At 38.8% G+C, this 9,154-nt stretch overlaps 1 pseudogene; it reads left to right on the top strand.

Annotated features, from left to right (window-relative positions):
- Positions 1–3,122: 3,122 nt before the first annotated feature.
- On the top strand, positions 3,123–4,814 carry LOC148008429 (18S ribosomal RNA; annotated as a pseudogene).
- Positions 4,815–9,154: the final 4,340 nt, after the last annotated feature.

The following is a 9,154-nucleotide window of genomic DNA, read 5'->3' as shown; positions in this document are numbered from 1 at the left end:
CTAAATCTAACATCAGAAAACCATGACCCTAAACTTGCATTGGAAAATGGAAAGCTAGTAAAGGAATAAGCCTTTAGTAAAGAACTAAGGTAAAATGGAAAGCTAATAAAGGAATAAGCCTTTAGTAAAGAACTAAGGTAATATGGGAGGCTAGTAAAGGAATAAGCCAAACGTAAGGAACCAAAATGACATGAAAGGCTAATAAAGGAACGAACTAAACTACAAGCATAACCCCAAGGGTATGGATAAAAAGGAGTGCCTTCGGGAACGTGGATACAGGTGGTGCATGGCTGTCGTCAGCTCGTGCCGTAAGGTGTTGGGTTAAGTCCCGCAACGAGCGCAACCCTCGTGTTTAGTTGCCATTACTCAAATTGGAACCCGGCAACAGACTTTTACAAAGGTGATAAGCCGGAGGAAGGTGGAGATGACGTCAAGTCAGCATGCCCCGTTAGCTCTGGGCGACACATGTGCTACAATGGCCGGGACAGAGGGTCGCGACCCCGTAAGGGCAAGCTAACCTCAGAAACTCGGCCTCAGTTCGGATTGCAGGCTGCAACTCGCCTGCGTGAAGCCAGAATCGCTAGTAATCGCCTTAAGGTCAGCCATACGGCGGTGAATCCGTTCCCGGGCCTTGTACACACCGCCCGTCACACTATGGGAGCTGGCCATGCCCGAAGTCGTTACCTCAACCGCGAGGAGGGGGATGCCGAAGGCAGGGCTAGTGACTGGAGTGAAGTCGTAACAAGGTAGCCGTACTGGAAGGTGCGGCTGGATCACCTCCTTTTCAGGGAGAGTTCATACTTATTTGGCACTTCGGTTTCCTGCTCACTCTTCCAAGTCTTGGAAGAAGTGATTTACACACCCCGAGTTTTTCGAAGCGATTGCCTTGTTTGCTTTGATGATGGCCTTTTTGACATTATTTGTATTTTAAATAAATTCACCGAATAACGAATGGGTTGTACCTGGAGCAGGGATGGGGGCTTGACTAATTCCTTCCTTCTTTTTGGTTTGGCCCTTTTGACCGAAAAGGTTAAGCATGGTAATTGATCATTTTATTTGAAATCAATAGAAACTAAGGTGTCTTTGGATTTTGGGCAATGACAGATTCGAACCACGTAAACGAGGCACTTTATTGACTGGGCTAATTGCCTTCATTATTTGAGCTAATTGAATAGAGGTTTTTATTTTGTTCAACGGTAGTTAGGATGTAAGGATAGATTCATTTCCTCCTCAAAAGACTGCACCATGATACAGGCTATTGTTTCGTCTTTTGGGACTCAACTAATTATCAATGCCCGTGGCATTCATTGGGATCGTTGGAGCTCAACTAACTAAACTATCGATGCCTATGGCTAACAAATTCATTTTATGCCCAAACAAACACGCAGACATGAGGATTTTTATTTATTTCGATCAAATGGATAAGGAATGTTAGCATTATTAATTAAAATAATCTATTGTATTAACCTTGGCTGCTTTCTGTCTGAGAGCCAGAGCAACTATGCAATTATTTGCGTTATCATAGAAATTTCGTATTTGCTTTATTTTCGAGACGCTATCTGTTTTTTTTTGTTTGATTTTTTTTTGGCATAAGGTAGATAATGAATTTATTTAGGAATTCGTATGCAGGAATCGAAAATGTAATCTGGCTGGTTTCCGATGGACAGAGCAATTTTCATGAATGTTGAGCACATACTTTGTGCCGGCAAAGCCGACGCAAGTTCCTTTTTTAAGTGCTAAAGCGTTTTAGCCTTTTGAACCAAAGCCAATAGGATGTAAATCGATCGACCTTTATCACCCCATATTATTATTTATAAGCCATAGCTTACTTCGATCTTATTTATCCTTCATAGAATCTTTGGAACTTTTTTGGCTGCTGCATTGTTAATTGGTATTTTTTTTTTGAAAGTTGGTCATTTTAGCCTTATTTTTGAAAGTTATTATTAATGTGCCTTCTTCGTTGGAAAGCATTTCCATTGGTTTATCTTAGGCCTAGTAAATTTCATTTTTTTAGCTTTGTCTTATTATATGAGTAATGGGGTTTGTCATTTATGGTAAGATTTCGGATTTATTTTAGATCTGTCTTAAGTTTATATTTTTGGAATCGTGATGTTATTAGTTGCGGTTTTTTTGACTTTTTCGAAATTTATTCAATTTTCCATTTTGTAAGCACGGGGAGTAAGCTAACCTCCCCAGGCAAAGATTCTATTTCGACAAACTAAACCTCTTCATCGAAAAATCAAAAAAAATTGAAATTGATCCTGGCTATGATGGTCTATATGTTGATGGACTGTTTCTATATCTTACCAATAAATAAGTTAATGGACTGTTTCATAATGTTCAACGTGTTGATGGACTGTTTCTCTATCTCATAATACTTACTAATAAGCTGTTGATGGATATGTATAACAATGTGAAAAAGGGATAAGAAAGAACCAAAGGACATTTGTTTTTAAAGAAAAAGAAGAAGATCCAATGCATTGGTTATGGTTTCGGTAAATGCATTGTACCATATTTCTTTCTTAATAAAAAAAGATGTTTCTAATTAAACTGTTTATAAGAGTTAAATGGGACAAATACATTGGTTATGGTTTCGGTAAATGCATTGGCTATGTTTTTGATAAATGCATGGGTTCTGGTTTCAGTAAATATATTATCTATGGTAAATGCATAGGTTCTGGCAATGATAAAATCATATCAAATATGTCTTTCATATAGTCAATCTTATTTGAAAGTAAATACATCGTTTTTTAAATGCATTGGTTCCGAGGAAAGCACTAGTTCAGGAGACTATATCAAAAACCAATAAGGAGAAAAGCCACTAAAAAACCAATAAAAACAGTTGTAATGACTATCGTACTTACCTAAAGCGTTAGCTTCTCGTCAATTCCTTCTATTTTCAGCCATACTTTACTCTCCTGCAATGAATCCTTTGGTTTCCGGTAGATGGAAGATCTGCATGAGCGATACAAGAATTCTTGTATAATAACAATCTTTGGTATCCGGAATGTAAGATGATTCGCCTTGCCAGTGGCCGTTCCGCTTACGGTTGTTAGTAAAAGCTAATAACTTACTAAGAAATCATCATCAACCTGCCTCATATGGCAGAAATTCACTAAAAAATTGGGCTTGATCCTGGCCCAGAATGAACGCTAGCGATATGCTTAACACATGTAAGTTGGATGTCATTTCTGTTCCAGTTTTATGGAATAATTGAAAAAAAAGTAGCAAACGGGTGCGTAACGCGCAGGAATCTGCCAAACAGTTCGGGCTAGATCCCGAAGCAACGCAAGCAATAAAGCTATGCGAGAAGATAATAAAGCGCTGTTTGATGAGCCTACGTAGTATTAGGTAGTTGGTTGGGTAAAGGCCAACCAAGCCTACGATGCTTAGCTGATCTTTTCGGATGACCAGCCACACTGGGACTGAGATACGGCCCAGACTCCGCCGGGAGGCAGCAGTGGGGAATCTTGGACAATGGGCGAAAGCTTGATCCAGCAATATCGCGTGGGTGAGTGAAGAACGTCGCAAACGCGAGGAATGGCAATACCGCTTGTAAAACCCTTTCGTCAAGTGTGCGATGGTGACAAAACTTAAAGAAGAAGCCCCGGCTAACTCCGTGCCAGCAGCCGCGGTAAGACGGGGGGGGCAAGTGTTATTCGGAATGACTGGGCGTAAAGGGCACGTAGGCGGTAAGTTAGGTCGAAGGTTAAAGACGCCAGCCCAACTGGCGGAATGCTTACGAAACCAATTTACTTGAGTGAGATAGAGAAGAGTGAAATTTCGTGCGTAGGGATAGAATCTGGAGATACACGAAGGAACGCCGAAGTAGCGAAGGCAGCTCTTTGGGTCTCTACTGACGCTAAGGTGCGAAAGCTTGGGGAGCAAACGGGATTAGATACCCCGGTAGTCCATGCCGTAAACGATGAGTGTTCGTTTTTGGTCTGCGGATCGGAAGCTCAGCTAACGCGTTAAACACTCCGCCTGGGGAATACGGTCGCAAGACTGAAACTCAAAGGAATTGACGGGGGCTTGTACAAGCGGTGGAGCATGTGGTTTAATTCGATACAACGCGCAAAACCTTACCAGCTCTTGACATAGAAACACTTGGCGTATGCACATTTGACATATGAACTAGTGTACTTGTTCTTAACGGGATAAGATAAAAATTCGTACAGGTGCTGCATGGCTGTCGTCAGCTCGTGTCGTGAGACGTTTTTGGTTAACTCCTATAACGAGCGAAACCCTTGTTTCATGTTGCTAAGACATGCTGTTTACAAAGGATCCATGCCGTCTTTCATCAGCAGCCGTACAGCTCAATGGTTGCTTGAGATCGACGGTATTCTTTTTATTGGGTGTTGCACTCATGAAAAACTGCCCGTAGTTTTACTATGGAGGAAGATGGGGATAACGTCAAGTCCGCATGGCCCTTATGAGCTGGGCTACACACGTGCTACAATGGCAATTACAATGGGAAGCAAGGCCGTAAGGTGGAGCGAATCCGTAAAGATTGTCTAAGTTCGGATTGTTCTCTGCAACTCGAGGACATGAAGTTGGAATCGCTAGTAATCGCGGATCAGCATGCCGCGGTGAATATGTACCCGAGCCCCGTACACACCGCCCGTCACACCCTGGGAATTGGCTCCGCCTGAAGCATTGAGCAGGGATCACTTATTAGTAAAGTGCATTATGCTTCCGTTAAGTGTAATTCACTTTAGTTTTAAAGGTGTTTCCGCTACATATTATGGTTGGGTCAGTAACTGAGGTGAAGTCGTAACATGGTAGTCGTAGGGGAACCTGTGGCTGGATGGATTCTTCCAGAAAGATGAAGATACAAGCTAAAAATCTCATATATGCGTTAATTAGCCTATTTTTTATCTGTTATTTTAATGATATTTTACTAGTAGCTAAAGGGCATTTTTGATGAAATCATTGTGGCCATTGTTTGTAGCTCAAGGAAGGAACCTTGCCAAGGAGATCCGGATAGTCCTGCTAGAAATAAGTTTTTAAAAAGCCCACATTACGCAAATGGGTTGGCTGAAAGCTAGCCTACGAGCTTTATAGTATGTACATAATGTGGCTATGTCATATGGTTAAACGATCTGCCATCTGCGAAATTAGGATCCTGGCACTGAAAAAAAAAGTATTGGCTAGTTGCTTAATCCATGCATGACTATATAAAATAAGGAATCTCCGATAGTAAGTTTCATATAAGGCTATAATAAAATTGCCCCCATTGTAGTTATCCATGGGTTGCCTCCATGTAACCGTGGGGCAAATTGAGAGGAAACAAAGCAGCTTAAAATTTTCTCTCAAAGAAAACCTCGTAACATTCCCAAAATGTGAAACCTAGACGGTACCTGTTAAGTGGTAGAAATAGGGTCTCTAACTCAAAGGGGAGCCACTATTACGTACTTGAAAAAAAGGGTATTTGCTTTGACGAATTTGTTGTCTCTTATTATTACACATGCTCGGTAAATTAGTTTTCAAATAACTAGGTAAGGGAAACAAAAAAGTATGTCAAAATCACGTATATGGAAGCGATACGAAAAAGGCGTTATGGCCTTAAAAGCACTCCCTAACCCAGATTCAGACCGATAAGTGAAAGAGAGTAAGTTGAAATGATATGAATAAGGGATACTCCTGTGTGTGTAAAAAAAAGAGCGTTACTTTCCGTTACGATCGTTTCGGATATTCCTTAAAGCTGATCTACGCATAAGAGAAACCAATGATTTAGACTATAAAAGATAGATCGGGTGAAAACATGCCGTCCTAACGTAGCCAAAAGTTTTGTCATTTCGCATTACATAGGGTATGCCATTTCGATATTTTATTTCTGTATATAAAAGGATAGCGGTTGATTAGGGCCTTTATTTAGACAGCTGATTAAACAGAGCATTGTTTAGGATGTAACCCCATTATAGCTTCGAGCTGTGTACAAAAGGTTCTTAACCTTATTGTTTGTTAACATTGAAATGAAGTTCCTTAGCGTTGGCCTTTTCGATGTAACTTTATTGACATTTATTAGTTATGAGCTTATAGGCTTAAAAGATATTAAGCTTGGTCACAGCAACGGATACTGGATTATTACTTTTATGGCTATAGTATAGCGGAGTTGTTGTTGAGCTAGCTTATTTGAAACAATACTTTTGTTTCATAAAAGCTATTAGCGACCTTTAAGCAGGCAAGCAAATAGTATTTCTATTAAATCACGTAAGAGACCAATAATCACTTTCCCGGTTGAAACCACTGGCTTGAACATAAAAGCATATGATGACAGAAACAATTAGGCTCTGCTCCATATCTTAACCATTTATTGGTTGCCATATTAGTAACTTAAAGTCGGTATGGTTAAAGATACTGTCTTGTCACTTTGGTTCCATAATTTGAAGTTCTGGTTGTGTCTAGCGTATCATTAGCGTTGAATCTAATTTCAGTGGTCATAGTCGCTTAGGAGCGGACTCGAATCACTTACTTAAAGATTTTCAGTCTTTTGCTCTAACCAACTAAGCTACCTAAACTGCTATAGGAATGGCAGACAAACCATTGATATTATTATCTAAGATTACTCAACAAAGCATGTATTAATGATTAAAGCTAGCCAAATAGGTTATGAAGTTGGTTTATGAAAAGGACTTTAAGTTCGTTCCATTGCTTGTGACAAATTGATCGAATTGATAGTGCGCTATGGGCTTATAGTTTGAATGGTTAAAACGTGCCGCTCATAACGGCAATATTGTAGGTTCGAATCCTGCTAAGCCCATATTTGTGATGGAAGCTCAATTTTTTCGTCTCTGGCCTTGCCTTTTTTTTTGGGTTACCTTTCTATGGAGTATCGCCAAGTGGTAAGGCATTGGTTTTTGATACCAACAAGCAAAGGTTCGAATCCTTTTACTTCAGCTCTGTACGACTATTATTTGTTTCAAAGGGTTATCATTTACCAAAAGTGTAATTTGTCCCTTTCCGCAATTCCTTTAGGCATGAAAGTTAAGAGGTTTCGTTTTGCCATATTATTGGCTTTATTTCTTAGAAATGTAGAAGCTAAAGGGTTAATGCATATTTGTCTATAAGTTAAGGTATTGGTTTTAGTTAGCAAAACCATCCGATTTGCCTGGCCAATAAGGATTTCATACAAAAAAACTACAAACAATAAAGGTAAAATAAAGTCAATTATCCACCCCAAAGGGTTAACTCCGTTATCACATAAAAAAATAAACAAGTTGCAAATATGCCACTACGAACAGCAAACAGACACGACTACAAAAATTAGAAAAAACCTGTCATCCACGATATAGATGAAGTATAATAGAATCCCTTAAATCTCTGAGTGAAGTATTTATATCCGTTAAGTTTTGACGAATTCCTATTCCTAACTCATTATTCTCAAGGAGAATTATATCTATAGGTATTTTCTCTATTTTTGCATATAAATCTGTTGTGTTTTGATAAATAGAATTGTATTCGCGTAGAAGATATTTCGGGACGGGTTGATAACATGACCAACTTGTAAACTCTTTTCAATAGATTCAGAATCCATGAGAACCCGACTAGCTAAACCATTTCAATCAACAAAGATTTTAGCTTTATTTTTATCTTCTGCAGTTACTTCTATAATATTTCCGATTGCCAAATTTCTTAACTATTAGATCATTTGCCAACTGAAGCCATTCTCTAATCCCTTGATAATGTTGGCCAGTAGCCATGATATTCTCATAGTTAAGAAAAAGACAAAAAGCATTATGAATAACATCTGACCATTCTTTATCATATATTTTGATAGAATTATATATTTCTAAAATATTAATTAATTTCTGACAGCAAGAAAGAGAATTCATGTTATTCATTAAATTCTTTGGTTTATATGCATACAGTCCCGCGGGGAGGCAAAGCCTGCCCCTTCAATAGAAGCTTTAACAACAATGCCTTATATTTGCTTGTTTCAGCGTATTTTGTGGATAGTTTCTCAGAAATCTATAGCATTCTGTTGGAACACATCCTGTCTTTTAACCTTCGTAGTTCTATGCATAGTTGATATTATAGCTCCAATCATGGCTACTAACAAAATAAGACTAGACACTGGAAACGGGACCAGATAATTGGTATAAAGTAAATTGCCCAATGCTTGCAAATTTGTCCAGCCTTATATCTTTTCAGCATACACTGTATATCTTGGATAGATTGTATTTGAATGGCTAGATAATACTGGGATGTAATCATTATCTAGAATGACAAAGATTTCTAACCGAGAAATTAATCCAATAGTACCACCTACCGGTAAATAGCGCAATATATTTTCATGAATTTCCGCTATTTTAATGTCTAACATCATCACTACAAATAAAAATAATACGGCAATAGCACCTATATAAACTATTGAAAAGATCATAGCAAAGAACTCAAGACCTGACAAAAGTAGTGAACCAGAAGTGTTGCAAGAAACGAGGATGAGAAGGGAAACGGAATGGACAGAGTTTCTAGCACATATGACCATAATAGTAAAAACTAAACTCAAGCCCGCAAAGACGTCAAAAAGTAGCATGGTTTTTTCGTTTATTTTTATTATCATATATTAATGACGGTTTGTTCTTATGTCAAATTTGACCCTAAAGATTTGGCAATCACGTAGTAGCACCAAGCTTATCATTACTTGGGGAAGACCCGATGCGATAAGGATACACAATCGAACGCCAAATTGATTTGCATAACCGCAAATGGCAAGCCATCCGGGCATGTTCCATTTGGTGATGGCGGTTGTTCAGGACTGGTTTCCTTTATAGCCGAAAGTTCTCCAAAAGTATGAAAAGCCGGAGGACTTTATATCATCCATTCCAGTGTGGTTGAATCTTATTCACCAGCCCGAGGACTCGAAGCACACTTGTCTTCGCTACTCAGAGTTTTAAGAACAACTACAAAAAGACGAAAGATCCCCAATACAAAGACATAAAAGCCAAAACTACTTAAAGCATTCCATTCGCCGTAAGCATCTGGATAATCGGGAATGCGACGGGGCATACCCGAAAGCCCTAAAAAATGCATTGGAAAAAAAGTCATATTTACACCAAAGAAAGTAATCCAAAAATAAATTTAACCCAAAGTCTCTAGATAATGAAACCCAGATATTTTACCTATCCAGTAGTAAAATCCTGCAAATAAA

This window comes from Lygodium microphyllum, unplaced genomic scaffold (assembly GCF_053477565.2).
Source record: "Lygodium microphyllum isolate KBCC unplaced genomic scaffold, Lygodium_microphyllum_v1.1.10 scaffold_138, whole genome shotgun sequence".
In the NCBI taxonomy this organism is placed as follows: Eukaryota; Viridiplantae; Streptophyta; class Polypodiopsida; order Schizaeales; family Lygodiaceae; genus Lygodium; species Lygodium microphyllum.
This window is presented reverse-complemented; position numbering and strand designations above follow the sequence as displayed.